The sequence below is a fragment of the Topomyia yanbarensis genome, chromosome 1 (assembly GCF_030247195.1).
Source record: "Topomyia yanbarensis strain Yona2022 chromosome 1, ASM3024719v1, whole genome shotgun sequence".
NCBI classification, from domain to species: Eukaryota; Metazoa; Arthropoda; class Insecta; order Diptera; family Culicidae; genus Topomyia; species Topomyia yanbarensis.
The window spans coordinates 167,044,148-167,069,131 of NC_080670.1; the positions used below are offsets into that span (position 1 = coordinate 167,044,148).

At 36.4% G+C, this 24,984-nt stretch overlaps 1 protein-coding gene across 7 annotated transcripts in view; it reads right to left on the reverse strand.

The window, feature by feature from the left end:
- LOC131680502 (runt-related transcription factor 1) overlaps positions 1–24,984 on the reverse strand; it is a 222,313-nt gene that overhangs the window by 157,123 nt on the left and 40,206 nt on the right. The window lies entirely within an intron of this gene.

Sequence of the window (24,984 nt, forward strand, 5' to 3'; positions counted from 1 at the left end):
AACAAGAAATTTTTCCGATGGAACAGTACAAGGTTTCTGCTGGCTTGATTCTCGACACAGCGATTAAAAGTCAAACGAAAAGAGGACCCGTCGCGAGCGCCCGTGGGCGGTCTTCCACTCCGTGATGGGACAGAAAGTGTTTAGAATTGTACGCGAAAATGTCTTACAAAGACTTTTTGAACGTTGGATCACCCGAATTTTCCCGAATATACGCGACGTTACAAACGCTAATGAAAAACTTGAAAGCTGAACAGTGTAGTTATTGGCACCGGTTCGTCGACGGATTAATGAGAGAAACAATTTTTCGTCTGGTGTCTAGGACCTTGCGTATTCGATTTAAGTTTTGATTGGAATACACGGAACCAAAAATCCCTTATGAGATGCTAATCAGCAATACTGTGAAATTTCGCAAGAATTTTTTCTTATGATAATTCTAACGAGTGAAGAACAAAAAATCGGTTTTTTCAAGCTGACTGATGGGGATACCCCTTAACCCATGTGGTTCTGTGGAGCGTCATAATTGTCCTAACGTAGTGAACCTATACCTAAAACAATACTGTGTAGTGTGTTTACGAAAAATATCCAGATTGATCATCATGAACTCGTTTCTAAATCAATCCCGATCAGAAACACATAACAGAAATATTTCAAAACTATGTCTCGCATTGTTACTTGTTATAAATTTCTGTTATTTTTACTACTAACGAGACCTAATTTATAACGCAATATTTTACAAAGAATGTGTTCTGTTATAATTATGTTATTTCATCCTGATCGGGATAACATACCAACCATCACAAAATTCTCATTAACCCTTTCATGCTCAACTTTTTTCTAGTGCACGTAGGATTTCAAAACTATTTTTCCTTGAAAACGGTGGGTTACGCAACATGAAAAGTCATTTTCATACAGATTGGTGTTTCCCTTGCAGTGCTAAAAGCTGCTCAATTTTTACCTTTCAATGCTCAATACAATTCTCCTAGAATATTTACAAATGTCCACTTACGTGGAAAACGTAGCCAAAACCACTCTAAATTGATGAGTTTTATCGAACGAACGATAACGAAGATATATGAAAAAATAATTTTTCGTCGTCAACGTCCCTGGCAGCACTGCTCCATTGGAATCCAATCAGACTAATTGCAATAACTTCAGTTCTAGAGCTGATCCATGTAACTGTTAGTACTCAAATGAAAGGCAATAGTCATGTTTATTTGCCTTACTTGTTTTTGTGAGCAAATCTTGCCTCAATCATGAGTTACAGCTGTTTAAAAACGTCGTTGTCCACAAACAACATTGGCATGAATGTGTTGAACCAGAAAATAAAAACAAATTTTTACAACTATTTTTCATCGATTTACTAGAAAATAAAGGAAGCTTTTTCTCTATGATAGGAATAGGCATTTTCATCTTTTTTGAAAAAAAAAGCAAATAACCCCTTTAAAGCAAAGAATCGCACCAGGCGGCAGGATTACCGATCTGCGGTCCGACGGATTAAATGACATTACGAGGCAGATTTACCAGTTTGATTAAATTTACCAATGGATTTTTCGCCAGTTTCTCGTTCCCTACGCCCGGCTGCGTTGCCAGCGTGAGAGTGAACTATCGCAGCCCGGACTATTTTTTTTTTGGTTTTCACTTTCCAACACAATTTTATTATTTTACACCAGCCAGTCACGAACGAGCTGAGTGGCGAACCCAATGTCCGCTCGTTGGGTTGTGATATTTTTTTGTTCGTCTCTCATTCATGAAGTGTTATCCTTGTTTATTTTCACCAGAATGGTTTATCTAAGCCCACCGAACTGACCAACGTGTAATTGGCGATTATGTGTGTTGCTGGTCGATTCGATTACATTTTTGCGTGCATATCTCGCCCATTCGACGAACACTATATAACACCGCCGCACACACAGGAATCATTTAGCGGCGACAGTTTTCATTTATCAGCCACGAGTGTTGGTCACTGCATATTGGGTTTGATATGGAAAATTTATAGACGATTTTATGGTCAACCAAATGGGCCTAATCTGCCGTCCTGATTGCTGGTTACAGTCAAAGCTTCAATTATGGAGTAGGACTAAATTGGTCGATTTAGAGACATTGCGTGGATCGGGGCAGAACTACACGCATAGTCGGAGAAAAGTATTTTAAACTTTTCCCGTTACAAAACTATTTTAAACTGAAAGGGACCGAATACATAAAAAAGTTTAAGGATCTCGTCCCGATCCCCTTCCCATATCGTGTATCACTCCTCATTTATCTAATCTCCATACATGAATGTGAAAATTAAATAACAAAGGAGTGTCTGTATCCTTCATTAAGCTTCGAAATTAAATTGTGCTGCCCAGTGCTGGGTGGTGCGGCGTAGGCAAACAGTCGTAGGTTCCAGGATTGGAAAGAATTGCCCAGACGAGAGCATACGTATATGTATAAGAGATGTTCGTTTTTCTACACTTTATACAAGCTATTCATTCATGCAAGGGAGGTCGGAGGCTAACGGTAGTCGAACCAAGAGGGTGAATTGTTTAAGATTGTGCTGCTCCCAGCAACGTAGAAACTCATTAATTTAGTTGCCCATCGGAGGGCAAGGGTTGGAGGTGCCTCTCTTGGAAATGGGAAGTGTTTCTAACTGACCCTTTTGCTCCGGCTCTTTTGCAATAATTAATGCATCATTTAGAAGTTAAATGAAGAGGGAGCTACCGTCACCGTTGCACCGGTTTGCAGTGTTTATTCGAAATTCTACGCTTGAGTTTTCACAAAGTTGAAAGTTTATTTGAATGGCGATTACTAGCGAAAATATATAAAGGACTACTATTTTTTCCATACCCAGCATGTATGCATTCTGGGATAGCCGAAATAGCACAGTCAGATAGGCTGACAAACAAAACTACTAGCTATAGTGCACTGTAATGATAATAAGAACCTCTTATTTTTCTTTGGTTATAACTGGTCTGAAGGTCCTCCACAATGCAGTGATTACGGTATCTACTGTCTACCATCTCAAAAAAATATTCCCATCGCTCGAGATAGTATTTATTAATAGATGTGCGAGGATGATCGCGAAGGTTGTGAGCGATTGTATGTATGATAAATACATTTAAGAAAAACACGTTTTTCGGTAACTCTTAACAAATTTGCATCTTATGGGAGAATGTTTAGGAAGATTGCTATTTCGAACCACCAAAGGCACGGTCACGATACCTACTCAGTACGCTGAGTGTGACAAAAACAGTTCCTTTCATGACTCGTCGGAAGAACAAAAGAAAGTTGTACTTTCAATCTTACTGTGGTGATCTGTCGAGATGAGTGAGTCGCAGAGATAAGAAGTGGTGCTCCAATTAAATACGGAGGTTATTAACTTCCGGCGCCTATCACCGCTGGTAAATGGATTTGTCGGGAGTTATCAGGCCGGTTTCATCAACGGCAGATCAACAAACGACCAAATCTTTGCTATACGGCAAATCCTCCAAAAATGCCGCGAATACCAGGTCCCGACACATCACCTGTTCATCGACTTTAAAGCTGCATACGACGCGGTGAACCGTGTAGAGCTATGGAAAATGATGGACGGGAACGGCTTCCCTGAGAAGCTAACAAGACTGATTAAGGCTACGATGAATGGTGTAAGGTGTTGTGTCAAAATTTCGGGCGGCCTCTCGGGTCCGTTTGAAACACGCAGGGAACTAAGACAAGGCGATGGGTTGTCCTGCCTGCTGTTCAATATAGCGCTGGAAGGTGTAATGCGAAGAGCGGAGTTCAACATGCGGGGCACGATTTTCACGAGGTCCGAACAGTTCGTGTGCTTCGCTGACGACGTGGATATAATCGGTAGAAACAAGGAGACGGTAGCAGATCTGTATACCCGACTGAAGCGTGAAGCAGCACGAGTAGGACTGAAGATAAATGTGTCTAAGACGAAGTACATGCTGGCTGGCGGAACCGATTGCGATAGGGAACGCTTGGGCAGTAGTATTACGATCGACGGCGACGAGTTCATCTATCTAGGCTCATTGATGACTGCGGACAATAACACCAGCCGGGAGATCAGAAGGCGTATTATCTCTGGAAGTCGTGCTTACTATGGGTTCCACAAAACTTTGAGACCCAGGAAGCTTCACTACCGCACGAAATGCGCCATGTACAACAGACTGATTAGACCGGTGGTTCTCTACGGGCACGAAACGTGGACAATGCTCGAGGAGGATCTACAAGCACTCGAAGTCTTCGCAAGAAGGGTGCTGAGAACGATCTTCGGTGGTGTGCAGGAGGATGGCGTGTGGAGGAGAAGGATGAACCACGAACTTGCGCGACTCTATGGTGAGCCAAGTATCCGGAAAGTAGCGCAAGCTGGAAGGGTACGGTGGGTGGGGTATGTTGTGAGGATGCCGAAAAACAACCCCACCAAGTTGGTTTTCACCTCCAACCCGCCAGGTACAAGACGGAGAGGAGCGCAGCGTTCCCGGTGGCTGGACCAAGTAGAGCAGAACCTGGCGAGTATCGGGCACCTGGGAGGTTGGAGACAGGCAGTAACTGACCGAGTGACGTGGCGGAATATTGTGGAACAGATTAAATCATGGTAATATGATGAATAATCAGGAAATATATAATAATAATATATAACTTCCGGTCTATTCCCATAAGACGCATAAGGCATTCGTGATGTGAAACATTTGCTGAAGGTGAAAATGGAGGTTATGCTGCTGGAAGTCGCCTCTATCGAGTTCTACCATGTCAGTGCTGATAGCGTTCAACAAATTAGCCCAGGCAAAACAAGTCAATTTGCATAATAACTTGTAGTACGTGGTTTCTGTGACTATAATCCACTTATATATAAACGACGAGAAAATCAGTGCTCGGCTTCAAGGACTGATACCACTTACTTGCACCGGGACCATTAAAAGATTAATATCACATTTGAGAGAAATGGAAGTCATTATAAATTTAGGAAGTATTTTCCCGCATTTTAAATGGTGTTTTTGTGGTGAGAATCTAGATGGACCGACGCAATACCTCCTACCTGACCCTGCACATACAAAACATAATGCGATAGTATCACTACACACATTACATCTTTGCATATTCATTGTCTACAATACCATTACCTGAACCACAAAAAATGTCAAATTTGTGGCTGGTAATATTAACGGAAAAGCTGCGTCAAGTATCTCAAAATTAACAGCCTGCACCATTATTGAGGAAGTCCCTACTAGTAAACCGTGAGGGTATAAAACAAGGATGAAATCAGATGTTCGCGAACATGAACCACGACGATGACACAGAAGTGTACGAGATAGAAATGAACGACCACTAAGACGCTGTTTTAGGAAAAATATTTCCCACCCCAATAAACAGGTATCCACGCGCAATAGCTAATCGCTCGCACGAGATCTGTCGAACAACCATTAAATTTTTATCATTTTTATTGTTTACATCTTGAAAATATATAAAAGACCCACAGTTCTGTTTAGCACATCGAACCGAATCGAATAAACGAATTACCTAATAAAAAAGTTTTCGAGAAAATTGAGTACAAAAACTCTTCAAAAATGAGCACTGTATCGCCAGTGATTGCCACGATTAACAAAACTCAGATGCTAGATATTGGTCAGAATAAAGTTAGTTAAATTATACTCAAATTAAATCTCTATAATAAGTTAGTGTACTGTTAGCTTAGTAGGGGACGGTGGGGAGTTGTGAGCATAATTTTGTCCTCGAGGTATAACTACCGTAAACATCGATCGATTTTCAATAATTCAAGTGGTGTTTGTACAGGAAACCTAAATATATACACAAGCTAAACCAATTTAAAATAATCGTAATCCTGTTTAAGATATGGCAAATTGTGTGAAATCCATGGAATCGACATTTAATATTTTAGTGGGAAGATGTGAACCATCGCAAAAACGTAGGAAAAAATGGAATATTCATATAATTTTTTGTGCGAGGAAAGACTTTGTTTGTAACAATCGTCCAACGAATATTTTACACTGATTTGCTTTGAAATCGGATGCAAAACGGGACGCTACATAGCACAAATACATATTAGTAAAAACACTTTTTATGTGGTATTTTTAGTCGCTAATTACACAAGCATGAATAAAATAAGTTGATGCAACGTTTGCCAATAGAAAAAGCGTCATGCGAAAAAGCTGCTTCCAGAAAATCAAAGGAATGATGTCTAAGTGAAAGCCGAGCGAATCTTCTCGGAGTGCATACGTTTGCTCTGACCTGCTCGATTTGAATTCCTGCAAGTAGGTTTCTCTCAATAGGGATATTACCAGCCCCATCTCAGCGTCTCGCCGCCAATCTGTTGGCCACCTTTGGTTGCAAACAAAGTGGCAGCGAGAATTCGAGCTGGAGCTGATATTGGATTTACCCAATCACACTCAGCCGGAATTCTTACTGGTTTCTTGCGGAATTCTAGCTCAAATAAAACAACCGAGTCAGAATGTCTGGTTTGTTTTCCCCGAATGAAAAATATGTAAAAGAAAAATGATATTCATAAAACAACCTTGTTATTGTTTGGGTACGGAATCCTGTACAGATTTTTCTATGGAAGAGTGCAGATAGAAAAGATTTTTCAACTCCCGGTACAGATTTAATTGTGGCAATATCGGTCATGATTACAATAAAAACTACAAGGGGCAGCCCTATGGGGTTGCACGAACTGTAGACGTAGGACTATACTACTTAATGTAAAATATTTAATTTTTTAGTACTTAGTGTGTGGGAAAAAACACCCGAACCGGTGAAGAAAAATCGAATTTTAGACAATATAATCACATCTCATGTATAGAACAACCTTTCTAGTTGCTCTCAAACAGATTCTAAAAGTTCAAACACCCATGGATAACCCCAAGTTTGTAGATGTGTTTCGATGCCACAGGATTGTAAAATAGTTAATATTAGGGTGATGAGCCCATTTGCGCCATGTTTCTATTATCACCCTACCCATTTGAAGCCGTTGGTTAGAGCAGTGTCTGCCATCTTTGTTCAACGCATTGAGTCAAATGGTAGCTCAACAATAGGGGCACTCGATTCGAGTTTTCGTTGCGCTCAAACACGAGAATTTCACTGTTTTCAGTGCATTTGTGTTATTATATCAATTGATTGTAGGGCGAGAAATTAAAGAATTAGTGAGGCACCTTGCTTAGTATGGTGAAAATAGGCACTTCACCCTACATCATGAAAATTGAATTCTTCCGTGACAAATTTTTTTCTGCAGAATGCCCTGTGTGTATGCAAAGCTCATGATTTATTGGGATATTAGCATTGATCGGAAAATGCTTTCCAACGCTGCGCATTGCATACATACAGGACATTTTGCAGGTCATCAGAAGCTGTTCATTTTACCACCGCCACATGTTCATTTTACTCACTCGCTAATATGTCTCATTTTTGGACATGTTTAGAAATCAAGAATCATGTTTGAAAAAAGGTTTTTATGACGAAGTATTTTTACCAGATATGTACAAAACATGTCTAACAAGAAACATATAAGGTGATTGTAATATCTCATTCACTTATTAGTTAGAAAATAATGACTGCTTAACGTGTTCATTTTACCGCCAGTTCCCCTACCTACCAACACATTGACGCCAAACATTGAACCCAAGCGCACAATGCAAAATGAGTCAACGCTGATGATGATGGGTAGAGCGAAAGAGCCAACTAGTACCACCACGACACTATTAGCGCATTTCACCAAAATTACGCGGCCTTTCCCGATTGAAAGGAACGGCCGCGCTTAGCCCATCTGTCATAATATAGTGATTTTGCATAGCGAAGGGCTGAATGATAACACATTTTGTTCCAAAAACAGCCCTTCGTTATGCAACACTTTGTGCAGGTTGATTATACCAGTTGCAAGTGGGGCCAAATTCACCAAGTTCCGTAAAATTCCTTTTAAATTACAGAATTGATAAAATTGCTTAGATGAGCTAAACTAATTAATCAAATCCTGTTTTAAAAACTGTCCTTGCCAAAACGGGAAGCTTATTACTACCACTACATTACTTAATTTCAAGCGCAAATAGCAAATACATGTGCTAGTTAAATCAAAAATTTACTGGCAACATTACAGCGGCATTTAGGAAGCAGTTGGAGCGGTCGCCTGTTGGACGACACAGGGTAACGTCCCTCCAAGTCAGTGTAACGGACTTCTAGCTCAGCTACACTGGCTGTAAAAAACACAGCGCAGTGATCTGCTTCGCCAGCCGTTCAACAGGGAACTGGGCGTGTCTGGCCAAGTCCGTTCTTTAAATAGTCGATGATGACGTCATTCATAGAAGCGTTGCGCGCTAGGTACACCAAACCGTCGTACAGGGCTTGGGAAGCGCTATCTTCTGTGTGTTAATGCGCGATATTTTGACAAGGTTGAATATTATTTAATTTTTTAATGCTATGATATCAAAAATCTTTGGGTTTATCTATTGGAATCTATTCTTAGAAGTATTTCGGGGCGATTTGCGCAAAAAAATTGAAAATTTATCGTGAGATGGCTGATTTATATGCGTTTAAAATTGGACCACTTTTCGTTACATGCCATTTTTGTAGAATTTGCAGAGTGCACCCCCATATCGAAAACAAAGACGTAGTCCTACGTCAAAACATTTGACAGAAACAGTAAATTTTTATCATGTATAGCTTAACGAGTATGGACGGTGTTCGCACCACTGTAGTATCCGACCTTGGCTCCCTGAGACTTGTAGTATACATCAGTTTGATTTTTTACATCGAGACCAATATTTATGGCATGGACCTAGGCTTCTAGGACCAAAGATAGATGCTTCCAATCGTGCCCAACTCACGTTCACATGAGAACGGGCGATGGTATAATCGCACTTGAGACAGCGTTTATGAATTCGTAATTACTAACCTATTAATTTGATTACTGAGACGTTTCTATGTATGCGAGATCATGGCGTAGGTCTGCGTAGATGATAGCGATTATATAGTCGCATGCATGAGCTCATTTGTATTATCGCGAACGACAAGAACGTTTCTATCTTAATGTGTTTAATCGCATTGACGTTTTTTATGTCACTTAGCGTGTTTGAAATCATTTTGTGACCTTTCGTTCACTTTTCGCAGGTTCACTGTACTTTATTATGAACCCTACGGATTAATTTAAATATATATGGGGAAAATCACTTAATATTATTTAGCTAGATAGGATTAAAATAAATATTAAAACGAACTATTAGATTTAAAAGTCAAATATAAAATCAATTATAATAAAATAAATTAAAAATTAACATGCATAAAATTCATATAATAAAATTGCTTTAGCTAGATAGACGGCACAACGATCAAATTGAAAAACTCTACACAAACTAGGATTTATATTCAGCTCATGCAACACTACACGCCACAAACACCCACCAACACCCATACTCCAGAGAACTGAAGTTGATTCGGTAACCACGGCTGATCAATGGGAAATCGGAGGCAAGGTTCCGGGAAACTCGGCAACCGAATCGATCGTCACTTGGACTTGGAACAGCAAACCATCCACACGACTTTTGGTAAACCGGATCGAAGCAATTAGTACGAAAAAAGTTGGAATCTTATAAAAGTTTAAAATTATCCACTGTAAAATTGTGGAAGCCTTCATCTTTAAGGAGCTTTCATCGTAGCGACCGTAGCACTATAAACCACGGGTCGCATTTCGGATTGCGGCTTTCCGGAGGTAAAGCAACCGATCCGCGTGCTTCATCGTTTCAACATACGGCATGATCGAGTGAGAAGCGCTCGAGTTCCCGAACCAGCCTATTTCCACCCAGAAGGCCATCAAGGCTCCGGAAAAGCATCGCCTTGGTCCGAATTGAGGTCATCGGAACCAGAAACCAGTGAAGACGACGGCAGCGGCAGGTGCGCAACGGGCCCACACACTTCACACCCACACAATACCTGTAAGTAACCACCAGTGTATCAAAGTAGGGCTTTAGGGACGTTAGGAGCTTGAGGTTAGAGTGCCAAATAAAACGACGGTTAGGATTAAAAGTGATTTCCCCCCTTTACACCTTGAGAAACCACACGGCGAGGATTGTGCCGACCCTGGGGTTAGGGTAGAGTTCCGTGCGACTGAGCGGGCGGTAACGAAGGTAGTTACAATTTATATAACCGTGTAGTCGTTTCCATATTTGCGTGGACTTTTGAATGTTCGCCCGAGCCGTCATTTTGACGTTTAATTTTGAGTGTACGATTCAAATGGAGGAAGAAAGTAAGCTACCTCATCTCGCTAGGGTTTACAACTATGGCGCCCTGAGCCCTATTGTCTAGTCTATATAAGTTCCAAATTTCAGAGTAGGAGCCCCGGACAAGCATATTTCCTGATCGTGCGCAAGTGGGCGTTTGTATGTTTGCATATGAGACCGCGTGTATAAATTCGTAAGTTCTATCACGTTGATTTAATCGCCAGGACGTTTATATAATTGCAGGATCGCAAGCGTAGGTATCCGTGAATTATCATGTTTGTTATTGGGTTCGTATTATCGCGAAACGCTTGAGCGTTTGTGATTTCTCGAGTACTAATGTGCTTCTATAATCGTGTGGTCGTATTCCCGTGTGAATTCATTCAATAAAGCTCAGATGGATTTACGACTCGTATACTACAATATATCAGAGAAAGACATTGGAAATTCTGACAACCAGGTGCAGAACAGCAAAAAAATAAATGAAATGATAGGTGAGAAAGGCAAAAACATACAGCTCATGAGAAAAGTTCAATGGTATTCCGAACATCACAGAAATAGTAGAAACACTTATTGCTGAATTTTCGTTTTGGTCTGGTGAGAGTAGGCAACAACATAAAAAGCCCGATAAGCGCTTTCGGTTCCCTCGATGCACCACTATCGTGGCGTTTGGCAACCAACATCTTAAAGCAATTATCTGTTACAGGTCAATATGAAAAGCTACAACTACGCATGGCGAAATTAATTGGTATACAAATTGTGATGAATTATTTAGCTTTGCGTATTTTTTTTGTTAAAACAATTTTTTTCTCAATTTTATTGCTACATTCACGATAAAATTTGAACCGCATGTTCTTAGTGACTGCGAAAGTTCTTAAAATTCGCAAATTTAATATTAGATTTCGCTAACCTGATCAGGGATGTAATGCACCTCAGAGCAACTAAAGAGAAGAATAGTAAACACTCGTTGCACTTTTCATGCGAACCACCGCTCTTCTCCTTCACAATGATCCTCTTCACTCCGATGTGTGTTGCTCCCATACGTGCATTCTACTCCATGGCTGCACACCTCAAATAGTAGAAATAAAGAGACTCTTTAGTGTGAATCTTGGTCCCACGCGCACAGAAGCAGAGAAGGCAACCAAAAACGCTTTTAATCCACCTAACAGCGTGATGCGACATTTCTTATAACTCTTATCACTCTCTTCCGATATTATATCGAATGAGAATATTTAGAACTTTATGTTTCGCGATGTTTTGATAACAAATGCAGAGAACTAAAAACTGAAATTGTAGCTCTTGATATCACGCTACCTCTGAAGTGGATGCGTGCATAGTTTAAAGTTTACTTCGATATCGACTTTTTCTAAAAGTGACTTCCCAGTAGTATGTTTAATTTGAATTATTATCGCTCATCCTAATGCCAAAGAACAAATAAAAAACTCTCGAAACCCGTTAAAGAAAATCATCATCACTGGAATCTTCGTTTCCACGAAACTTTCCGAAACCTTCCGTCACTTGTGTTAGTGCACTGGGTGCACGCTGCTTTGAAAATCTAACGAAATCGGCTTAGGGCACTAGCGGGGCTCATTCCGAGCCATTTGCACGATTTTCGGCGGGTTAAATCTGGAAAGAATTCTAAAAACTAACTTCTATTCCATAATTTTCAGTTCAGCAATTCGAGAAATCATTCTCACCGGAAGTCATGAACAATAAACTGCGTTGTGGAGCGACGGTCACTACCCCGTTTACTAATGCTATTAATAATTCTCAAATACTTTTTAATTTTGCAACCTTATTAGGGAAAGTTGTTTAATAAGCTTTTGTAATATTGTGTAGGAAAAAAAGCTGAAAATTTCTGTATTTTCTCAATCCGCAACATATAAGCCCTTAAGTATACCAATTATTTTAGGAAGCCCTTTTAACATAAACTATCGCACGAATAGGAAAAGGTTCACCAAAATGTTGAAAGAAGTCAATAAAATAACCTTTTGAAAACTGCCAAAAAATTGGTGTAGTTCGATGCAATTGAAAGAAAATATCCTCAGAAAATGGGATGTACCTATTAATGTGGGACACAGTGAATAATAAATACAGTAAAGACCAGTTTTTATCAGCTTCATTGTGTGTTTTAAGCTGACATTGACTAAATCGGGACATATTTCTTTTCTTCTTTATAGTAAACTGAAGCTGTTAAAATATTCTTCCCTTCCCTTGATCTAGTCTGATAGCTATTTCTGAATATATAAAGTAAATTTCTAGAATAAGGCCCCTTCTAGCGCAAATTTAAAAAAAAATGAATTTTGTTATTTCTGTATATTTGCATCTTCAAGGTAAGAAAAATATGCTCAAGAAAGGATTTACTCAATTTCAGCCTTGTTCGTCTGCTAGAGTCTGTCAAACATATTATCATATGAGACTTACAAAATCGGGGGCTAATCAAATGGGGTTTTCACTGTATTGTAATAAATAAGCAGTATTCGAAGAAGTTTCTTGTGGACGAGTGTAGAACGACTTTGTTTCTACTTACTTAGGGTCAGCTGCGTAGCTAGAAATTCGTCATATTTGAAGTTTTAAAATTATGGAGAATTAATTTTTCAAAAAAAAAATAACAGATTTCGTTCGGAATTGGCGGTTGCAAAATGATGTAATCTTGACCTTAAATTACTGTTTGCGAATATTTATTTTACCTCTTCATATAATTGGTAACACAACAAAAATTAAAAGCTCATCAAAATTGATCAGGATCTGTCGAACGGAAAACGCCATATTTCATAAGTTTTAGTCTACTTTCAGAAAAAAGCTATCCTCGTTATTAATCATATTACGTTTTCGTCCCAACTCTACGCATTCCCAAAATAAAGACATATTCAGCAAATGTTGAATGCTGTGCAATTTTTCGGTGAGCAGTTCTATGTGTCATGTTTCTGAGTTTCCAAATTCGCCTCCTATCTAAAATAAAAAGACTCTAATCCATATTCTAAATTAGAAATGTAATGCAAACAAAACAATATAATTAAATAGAAAATAATATAAAAAAAAATAAAAAAACTCTAATCCATATTACAGTACATCAATTCAAAAGTGAGCTCGATATGATAGGAAATCCGAGGATTATGATTGATTCCAGAACTCCGGAATGAGTGTCTATTGGAATGTTTTCAGGCAGGTATTTGATTTTGATGGGATTAGACAACTGTTAGATCAAGACCAATAGATCAGTTACAGGTCGGAATCCCATTCCCACAACTTTTCAAAATTCCTCGTGATGTTTAAAACGACAGGTTATCAATGTACTGATTTGATAATTATTATTGTAATATTGAATGAAGTCAGTCAGCACCAATGAATTATTTTCATCAATCCAATTATTTTTTGGGTGGGTCGGCAAGGGGTGGGGTTGAATCCTGAAGCCTTCTCTTGGCTACGCCGTTGCTTGGAGTTATTTATATAGCTTTTCATTTTCTAAGATATGTTTCAGATCGATCCGATGTTTGTAACTTAGAAACTTTGCAGTCATCAGGTTCGCGCAAATGAAAATTTTTGCATCGATAAGTGATCAAGTTCCATGTAGACAACTTGGAATTGTTCGGTGGTCATTTCTGGCGATTGTAGATAGAAAAAGGACATACGAAATTCGTTTTATCGAAATAATATTTGGCTAATTTAAATGCTTTACTGCTATATTGAACAATAAATAGGCGACAAAGGGTAACCCACAAACAACAAGCTATAACTTTTAAAGTATTCAAAATAGATATTTGATGTCTTCAGTAAAGTTATTCGCAAAAATAAGAGCTACAAATTTACTGAAGACATCATTTCAATACAATAACTTCCAAGAAAATTTATGAAAATATCTCACTCTTAGGTGGATTAATCAGCAAAAAAAATAATACCAAAAGAAAGAGCATATTACATCCATCAAATTCTCCGAAGATACTATTGACCTAAAATTAACCGTTTTGGCGTTAAAAATAGATTGCCTGATTTTGGTCTTATTTGTGGCTATAAGAAATGATAAAAATCTTTCGTCCATATTTAATGATAAATATCTCTTTTGATAATAGTCTGATTTCAACAATCTATAAAGGTTTTCGTATGTCGTCAATTTCGGCAGATAATTTAAAAAAAAACTGCAAAAAACACCATTTTTACACTTTTCAACTTTCATATATTGGTAACTAAACATCAGAATCAAAAAAAAAAATAATAGCGTTCTGTCTGGCTGATAGGTCTTTCATTTAAAATTGGTTTGGATAAGATCGGTTCAGCCATTGCTGAGAAACACGAATGAGAGTTTGTCCGTTACACACACACACACAGACATTGTCCCAAATCGTCGAGCTAGGTCGATTGGTATATAAGACTCGGCTCTCCGGGCCTCGGAAAATATCTTGAAAGTTTGAGCGAATTCTATACATTTCTTTTCTAAGAAATTTAAAAATGTAAAAAGGTCATTACGGGTGAGACGCCGCACCGTGGTCACAAACTGAAAAATGGTGAACAAAATTATTTTTAACTCTCGTTGATGTTTTTGTGATTAAGTGTCTTCAGCTGAGTTTCATGAAGTTTGATTACACATATGAATCGGTTAGCACCTTCACTTTTCTTAAGGGGGTAATACCATTTCTAGAAACATTTTAAAAATCTTTTTCTTTCGCAACCTTGTGTCATAGTTAATTTGGAGTAACTTAATTTAGGGTACTATTTATCTATATCTTTGCACGAGCGATATATATCTATGTGTTGGTAGCGGTTCCTTAAAAGCAGTGTTTGGCTGTTTCTCCCAGTAATAAATTATTATAACCTAGGTTTGTTCATTTTGAAAAAGCATTAATTCGTTGAAATTTTCGTATTTATCCCAATATTGGCACCACTACAAATCAATACGAACACGAAAATTAGTGCCTGAAACTTTAAAGAATAAACCGAAGTAACTAATACTTAGATACATATCGCCCATTTAAATATATAGATAAATAGACTCATAACCCTATATGTCACTGTGTTAGGTCCGTTAGTTTGTGGATGTACCTTATTAAGAACCTATACCAGACGCAAATGATCATTTAATGACATTCTGAGGTGAAAAAAATACATTGTAGCTGCGCATCCTCCTCCATCGAGCGCCGCAATTTTGATGCGGCATCTCTCCCAATTGTAGGGGAGAGATGCCGCACGACGACATTTTCCTCTGAAATTATGGATGACCATGCTCATCATGATCAGAATGTCTTCTAAAAGGTCCCAGCTATTGAACCGATACATGGTTTACCAAAAAAAAAATCGAGCAATTTAAAAAAAGGAAATTTTAATGTTGTGCTGAAAAATTTTCGGCACTCCGTGATGCAACTGGATGCACATACTCGTTAATAAAATTTTCGTGCGTTTATAAAAATAATTATTTGACATTTCCAGTGTAGTAATTCATCGAAAGACAAGCTCACAATATCATATTACTGTATAAAAGCAAACCTTTATACGAGATATGGAGAGTGCGACATCTCACCCGTCGCGGCATCTCTCCCGAAATTACCCTATCTGGCTTTCAACCATCGCACTAACAAAGAATTGTTGTAGCTGGGAAATCATGTCGATCGACCGAATGCTGAACCAGTTCGCACTAGTGGCCAATCAGATACGCCAGTTTGGCCAAAACTGGGAGTAAAACGTCGCAGTGGAAATCAAGGCCAGCCTGTACGTACTACGATTTACCATGGAACAAACGTGATTGATCTTAGTGACCTGTCCGTTACTTCTACAACTCCTGAAGCACCATTGCCCAAGTTCTGGCTATACTTGTCTGGTTTTCATCCTATGATCACCGACAGCGATGTTCAGAAAATCCGCTCTTGTTATTTGAATGTTGAAGGCACTACAGATATCGTGGGTTTAGGCCAAAGGTCGAACATATGTCCTTCGCGTCGTTCAAAATTGGCCTTGATCCAGTACTAAAACAGAAAGCACTTACTCGGTCTACTTGGCCGGAGAGTCTGCTGTTTCGAGAATTCATCGACATGTTAATAAAACCCAATCGTGGACCCGGACTAGGGGCAGCGAAACACTTTACGCCTGAGTGGGATTTTTTTCCATTTTCTATTTTCGCAATGCACACTCTTACATTACATTCACATTAAGTCACGTCCGTTTATGCAAATGGAATTGTGGTACATCGATGTATTCAAATGTATATATATATATATATATATATATATATATATATATATATATATATATATATATATATATATATATATATATATATATATATATATATATATATATATATATATATATATATATATATATATATATATATATATATATATATATATATATATATATATATATATATATATATATATATATATATATATATATATATATATATATATATATATATATATATATATATATATATATATATATATATATATATATATATATATATATATATATATATATATATATATATATATATATATATATATATATATATATATATATATATATATATATATATATATATATATATATATATATATATATATATATATATATATAAGTTATACGATCTTTCAGAATTCTGAAATATTTGGTATAATCGTTCCTTAAAATATTAGATACATAAATTTTTTTATTTCGTCATTAGGGTGTCCCTTTCCACGTTAGACGGGTTCAAAAAATTGTGATTCTTCAAAAGTTGATATTTTTTAAAATTCTTTAAATAACTTTTGAACCAGAGAATCGATTTTCATGAGTTATAGGTCAAATGAAAGGTATTTAAGTGTAGTCTCAGGAAAAAATTACTAACTTTAAAAAATAATGAGGTTTGTACGAACAAAATATGCATTAAATGATTTTGCTTGATTTTCACTGCGAGGGTCTTTGAATACTCCATACTTTTATATTTTTATTTGAAAGATCATTCAATTCTACACAACATTTCCAAACATATTTTTGAACCAGACCTAGAGGTTTCGGAGATATAATTTTTTGAAAATAAATAATCTATATATACACTCCACATGCATGGAAACGATGTAACCGCATGGTAGTTCACCATACACTTCCAGTGAGTCACAGCAGCTGTGAATGAAGAAATCTATGATTTACTTACAAGCTAGGTGCAACATTCGTTTCAACCTGCGGATTGTCCATTAACGACGTAGAAAAAAATTTAGAGATTGCAGATCCTGCCCTCCCCTCGCGTTCAAAATATTTTTACCGAGCGTCCACTTTCGCTAGATTGGGAGTGTTGGTCGGATGTGAAAAAAGAGTATTCAACCTATTTTCTGAGACAAAGGACATGGTTGGTATGACTAGCAGATAGTTTTTGGGTAGGTCGGGAATTTTTACCTGTATTTCGGGTTTGTTTTAATAGCTTTTGTCGCAAGCAAGTTGAACAAATAGGTAAATTTTGCTTTTGAAGGTACTACATCACTAGCTCGTAGGTTCGAATATATTACATAAAACCAGGAATGTTTTGAAAGAAATGATCAGTTAGAAAACAGAGTGTCCTACAACAACAGTTCAATTGTAGAATCTCTTAAAATGAAACGTAAGTGTTTAGTTTGTGGTATGTGGATGTTGAGTTCGGGTATCAGAAAACTCACCAATAAACTGTACGATTGCGCAATGAAAAAAAAAGATGAAAATAGATGAGAGCAGCTGCTTCATTTGTTTTTGTTGCTACAATAAACTGTATGAACCAAATGATGCCGAGACCGAAGAAGCCGTTGCAGTATCATCGAGAATCGCTGTTCTAGGTATATTATCGAAAATATTACATGATTGCTTTTTAAATTTCAATTCTTTTCTTCAAACTACTAACACGAACTCTTGTTCTTTGAAACCTTTTTTCAGAGTCCTTTGAAACATTGACCGCCATTACAGGACCTTCCTGATTCGTTTCATTTTCCTACCAAGGTAAATAATAAAAACCGATTTAATCCACCTAGCAGTGAGATGAGACATTTCTTACACATTTCACTGTTGGATTAGTTTGCAGAACTCACGAGAAGTAGGCACCCAATTAGAGGTGGGATGAAAACAGTTTCTAGTCTTGCACAAATAAAATCTCGAATAAACTGAATAAATTATAGAAATCAACAAAACGACCGAAATAAAAAAGTAAAGCAAAAAATGAAACAATAGGTTTTTAAATTCATAAAATGAGTAGAAAAATTAATGGAAATCAAAATTATAATATACACGAATCAAATTAGATTAGGTTATTACATAAAAATTAAGATTATATTTAGAAATAGTTATAAGATTAATAGAATAAATTGACTCATACTAAAAAATTGAATGAAATAAAACGAATGACTGAACATGAAATGCATAAAATTAAAGATACGAATAAAATGAATCAGAAAAATCAAATGTATCAAATGAATCATAGGAATCAAATGAAACAAATGAAACAAATGAATCATATGAATCAAATGAATCAAATGAATCAAATGAATCAAATGATTCAAATGAATCAAATGAATTAAATTAATCATATTAATCAAATGAATCAAATGAATCAAATGAATCAAAATCAAATGAATCAAATGCATCAAATAAATCAAATGAATCATATGAATCAAATGAATCAAATGATTCAAATGAATCAAATGAATTAAATTAATCATATTAATCAAATTAATCAAATGAATCAAATGAATCGAATGAATCAAAATCAAATGAATCAAATGAATCAAATGAATCATATGAATCAAATGAATCAAATGAATCAAATGAATCAAATGAATCAAATGAATCAAATGAATCAAAATCAAATGAATCAAATGAATCAAATGCATCAAATAAATCAAATGAATTAAATGAATCAAATTGATTTAATTCATCCAGTGAATACAATGAATCAAATTAATGAAATGGATCAAATGAATGAAAAGAATGGATGAACAAAATGAATAAAGTAAAAAATAAATGAAATGTATAAATAAAACAAACGAATCAAATAAATAAAATGAGCTGGAGTGATAAAATGAATAAAAAGAAGAAAATGAGCAGAATTAAATGCATTGATTAAAATGAAAAATTGAACTACAGTAAAAGGTTATAAATTAATATAAAGAAATAAATTGAATCAAATAAATTATTTGGATGAAATGTTTAAAACTGAAAAAGTAGTCAGATTATTAAAATGAAGAAACTGAACAAAATGAATAAACTGGAAAAAATTAATAAAATGCATACGATGAAAACAATGAATGATATGAGTAAAATGCACAAAAAGAATGAACTGATCAGAGTGAATCCAAAGACTGAAACGAATAAAATAAGTAAAATGAACGCAGATGAACAAAACGAATCAAAAGATGCGGAATGAAATTATTAATTAAAATGAAATGGTCATATATTTGAAGCCAAACACATTTTTGAATAAAGATAATGAATAAACCGGATTGTACGAATTTGAAAACCAGAAATTTGCATCAGAAAGTTTTGAAATGTTTTTGAAAATCCCAAAGGCTAATAAATATGCAATGGACTTTCTAGAGCTTCCATCTTTTCTTGGTTTTATTCTTTTTGTTTTCATGCTTCTTTACTTGACGAATTCAAAGTTTACTTTTTGGTCACATATTCCCGAAAAAAGATTTATGTGCAGAACAGAATTTACTGGTCCAGTATTTTAACGCGCAATTGAATATAGTAAAGTGAGACAAGGTCACATGTGCTTTCAATCCCCTTGAACAGAGAACGACAGAGGGAGAATGCGATTCGTGAATGAGACAGGTAGATATTTCAAAGTTTTTATTTGCATTGAAGTAAATAGTGTGAAATGTCTAGGCTATGTCGATTGCATAAAAGCCGTGTTTGTATTGTTTCGTTCGGAATTCTCGTGCAGGAAATATGGATAAATAAGTCCTATACAGACCAATATTGTGAAAAAGAAATGGTTCAAACTACTCAGTATATCCAAATATGGACGACGATAAGTTAGAAGACACATTGTAGTTGCATCCCCCATCGAGAGTGGGTACTTTGGGGACTTCTTTTCCTGGATCTAATTTGTGGCTATTTTTGGTCTTTGATCCGTTATTTTTCATGAAAGTTCGTACCAATTCAACGAATGCGCAACGTTCCGTCTTCCATCTGCACGCCACCATAGATGGTACGCAACACTTTTCGTTCGAAAACTCCAAGGGTGCGTTGGTCCTCCACGAGCATAGTCCAGGTCTCGTGGCCGTAGAGGACCACCGATCTAATCAGCGTCTTGAAGATAATCAACTTCGTGCGGCGGCGAATTTTGTTCGACCGGAGCGTCCTCTGGAGTCCAAAGTAGGCACGATTTCCCGCTATGATCCGTCTCTGAATTTCATTGTCGTCGGTTACCAGTGAGCCCAAATACATGAATTCGTCGACCATCTCGATTTCGTCACCGTCAATCCGAACTCGGGTGGGAGGTTCACATTGTCGTCTCTAGAACCTCTTCTTCTCATGTATTTTGTCTTCGAAATCCTGGCTTCAGCTTTCAGTCTTTGAGCATATATTTCATTCAAAATTCAATAGAGATACGAATAGTTTAAATATCGCACGTGGAATGTCTCTTTTGAAAATTTCCATCGTCAAACTTTCATATTACCCAGTTAAGCCAAATATTTTTCTGGTATAGCCATGAATTTCCTTAATTATAGTGTAGAAACAGGCTTTGAATACAATTGAATTACGGTTAAGTTGATGTTGCAGCAGACAAAAATAGTTTTGTTTTCTCAAACCTTCGCAATTACAATTAATAAATATTTCAGATTGGCAGAAGATCTTATCACACAACTTAGAAATGCATACAGAAATAGCTAGATAGATGCGATAGAAGAGAGACAGAGAGAGAAAGAGAGAGAGAGAGAGAGAGAGAGAGAGAGAGTGATGGGGGGGCGTGTGAGGAATGGCAAATGATGGTTAATGCAGTGACATTATTTTTATAGGTATATTATTATGATATATTGATTCTTACATTCTTATCATAAATAATGTAAGTAGTAATTTTTGCTCCATAACCAGTATAACCTAACTCTTGCAAAAGAGCTAAATTTTCGCTAGATTTTTGGGCTTCAAACATACAGTTGCTTTCGGTGACGCCACAAGTATAATTATATTAGAAATCTTTTATCTCACTACTAGGTGAATTACTTGTTGATCTGTGTATTGATATACCATCCAACATTTACCTCATGATTGAACGCAATGCCTAATCCAAGGAATAAATACTAGAACTCACTGTTTCTTTATCAACACTTTATTTTGTCTTTGAAGTGAACTTATATATTGATTTTTGAGAAATAGTTCATTTATTATAAAGGTAATTCACAAAATGTTCTCAACATCGAATTCCTTGAATCACGTAGATGTGTTTTCATACCCCGATATTCAAAATCGGTTTAGTTTGGCCCCTAAAACACCAGTAAAGCAATACTCTGTATGAAACAATCTCATTTTTAATTGGTGTAAATTGGTAAGCGAGAACTAAAAATACAAAATGTCTAATATCTCCGCCGCTCGTGCACGGATTTAGACAATCTATAGCTTGTTAGAAAGGTATTTTTACAAGCTTTCTATTTATGTGCAGTTTAAGGGACAATATTGTATTGTTCGAAAGTTATTTGCAAAAAACCTGCTGCATTTTGACAAAATCGCCCATATCTCAGAAAGTAAACAACATATCGAAAATCAAAAATAATAGTGTCAAATGGCAACGTTAGGCCTTTCATTTGAAACTAATTTCATTAAGATCGGTTCAGCCATTGCTGAGATAATTACATGACATTTTGTACATACATACATACACACATACACACACATACAGACATTGTCTCAATTTGTCGAGCTGAGTCGATTGGTATATGAGACTCGGCCCTCCGGGCCTCGGAAAAAGTTGTCAAAGTTTGAGCGAATCCTATACATTTCTTTTGTAAGAAATGTAAAAAGAAATCATTTGTATGATTTTTTCTGATAATCAATCTATCAATGTGATTTTTCAAAAGTTGCGCACCTTTGTCAGACGATAAAGAAATTCTTACACAACTTAAGGAGAAATTTAAAGAAACAAGAGACAGCAATACAGGATTTTAGCTACATTTCCCAAAAGTTGGACTACATATAGAATTATGCAGGACTTCAATGTTTCTCAATATATGGCCTACAAGGAAAAAGCATTGCACAAGAGAAAGGAATAATGGTGGTGTCTGAAAAGAGTTTAAGCTCTGCGGCAATAGGAAGAGAAACGATAACATATGATATTAAAATAGGATTTTCCATGTTCGCTAGTAATCGTCCAAAACGCTGCATTTTGGCAGGGACGAGTGGCACGCATACCGTATGCATATGTATCCCAAGTAGCACGCTTTGTTACTGTATAGTATTTATAACTCTCTTGGTAACAATTATGTTATGGAAAATGCGCACTTTGTTTATATGTTGTGCAACATGTCCTTAATTGCAGCAAAATAATGAAAACAATAGCTGTGCCATTTGTCGAACACTGGGTAGTTGGACAGTTCTGTTTTAGGGTGGAATGGCAAACAAAGAGGCATTTGCAACTTGTTAGACTGTTTGTGCAAGTTAGCAAAGTTTCTGATTAGTTTCACAACTGTTATTGATGTTTGCATACTTAACACTATTGGCCAGCTCTATAGTTACATAGTTGCACAATCAGTTTAAAAACCCGTGGAAATTCTTTTCAAATATATCCAACAATAAAAAATATTGTATAGCAGTTGTGCAACATTTAAAACTTTCAACAAGTTGCAATTGCTACTTGGGATATATCATCAAAACATTAAACTTATTTTCAAAACATTACAAAGCTGTAAATCACTTCCAGATGGTGTTAACTCCTATTATGCTTTGTTTCCAAAATTAATTTGTGAAAATTCGAGCGAACAATGTTGGCTGCAGTGTTGCGGAAACTGCCCTGGAACGCAAATTTTAGCGACAGAACTAATGAGTATTCTTAGTAACGGTAATACCCAAGTAACCAATAAGAATTATAACGTAGCCTAATATCTGCTTTAGATCTACATATAAAGCTGTCCTAAAAAGCCGTGAAGCCCTAAATACTTATATAATGCTGATATTGTGCCAGAAAAGGCATAATATAGTGCGATTACTGTGCAAAGATTGACAGCTCGTTTCTGCAGTACTAATGCTATTATATAGCAAAAGCGTACAAATGTCAAATTTGAAAGCCTTATATTGGCACTACTAATGCTATTAAAAAGCATCAGTTAGCTGTCATTGTCCGCCATGGTTTTAAAACCATTTCTTATGTTTTCTTTCGGTATGATGAGCAAAAAGGAAAAATTTTAAAATAAAATATTCTGTTTAAACCCGTAATTGACTCTGTTCTAATGCATTGTAATGAATATCCTTAACGGGTTTTCGTTCTCACATGATATGAATGTTTACGAAAATTACCTTTAGTAAGTCTCGAACTGAGGTACCTTGCCTCGTCCTTCACGGTAAGTGCGCTGCGTTTGCTTCCTGGACTATATTGCACATGTTCGATTGAAATGAAATATGCCGAATATAATCTTCAAAAAGAGTTGCTTAACAAATAAACCCACAGCATTACAATAGCATTATATCAGCTTTTTATTTGCTCTATAATGGCATTAAATGTACTTGTAAAGCTTACTTGCTTTAAAGATCCTTGAAGCATGTACGCGTTATATCAGCTTTATATACGCATATAGAGCACTATCGCTTGATAATGCTATATGTCGGCTGTGCAGTTATGCATTATTGATACTAATATAGAGCTTTATTGCGTTGTTAATGCTGTAATGAAGTTTCAATACAACATTAGTGCAAATGTATAGCCAATACAGTGCAATGGCTTTATGCTTATGGTTACTTGGATATTGAATCATTAAAATTCAAACAATGGCGTCAAGTAGAAAGATGCATTATGGACTTAGTTGAAATGGACACACAAGAATTTATTGATACTTTTCTAGAAAAATTATTCAATATATTGCCGCATAACTTTATAGCTGAGCAACAAGCAAACTACTTGAAACACATCAAAAGCAATTTGAAAGCTACAGAATGCATCATTATCTGTGATTTTTCGGAGAATTATTCTATCGTTGTGCAGGATGCAGTTCAAGGCTTCCATTGGGTAAACGCTCAATGTACTATTCACCCTTGTGCTATTTATTTTAATCGGACGATTTGAAGTTTACTAGTTTTATTGCAATTGCTGACTTCACTAAACATAATCATGTCGCAGTTCGTTTATTTTTGACTCATTGTTTAGCGTTCATAAAAGGTAAATTGCCAGGCTTACAACAGATTTACTTTTTCTCAGATGGATCAGGAAGCCAATACAAAAATAAAATGACGGCATTTAATTTGTGCAACATGCAAAAACATTTTGGCATTGATGCCGAATGGAATTGTTTCGCAACTTGTCATGGAAAGGGTCCTTGTGATGCTTTGGGAGGAGTATTGAAAAGAAACGCTGCGCGAAAGCGAGTTTGCAAGGCCATCTTTGATGCAGGATCGATTTTTAGGAATGTGCGGCATCTCTCCCCAAATTACCCTATGTTCAACAAACAATAGTTTTACCAAATACTTCTAACCCAATAGCCATTCACAATTATATATCCTATACTAAGCAACACGACGTCAACAGCGACAGAAACTGAACGAAGAAAACATCTCTAAAATAAGTAAACTGAAAGATCCATAGGTGGAATTATATTCTGAAAGAAAAACTTTTTTGACGAGAAAAAGGATATTTCGCACGCACCGGTAAACCATT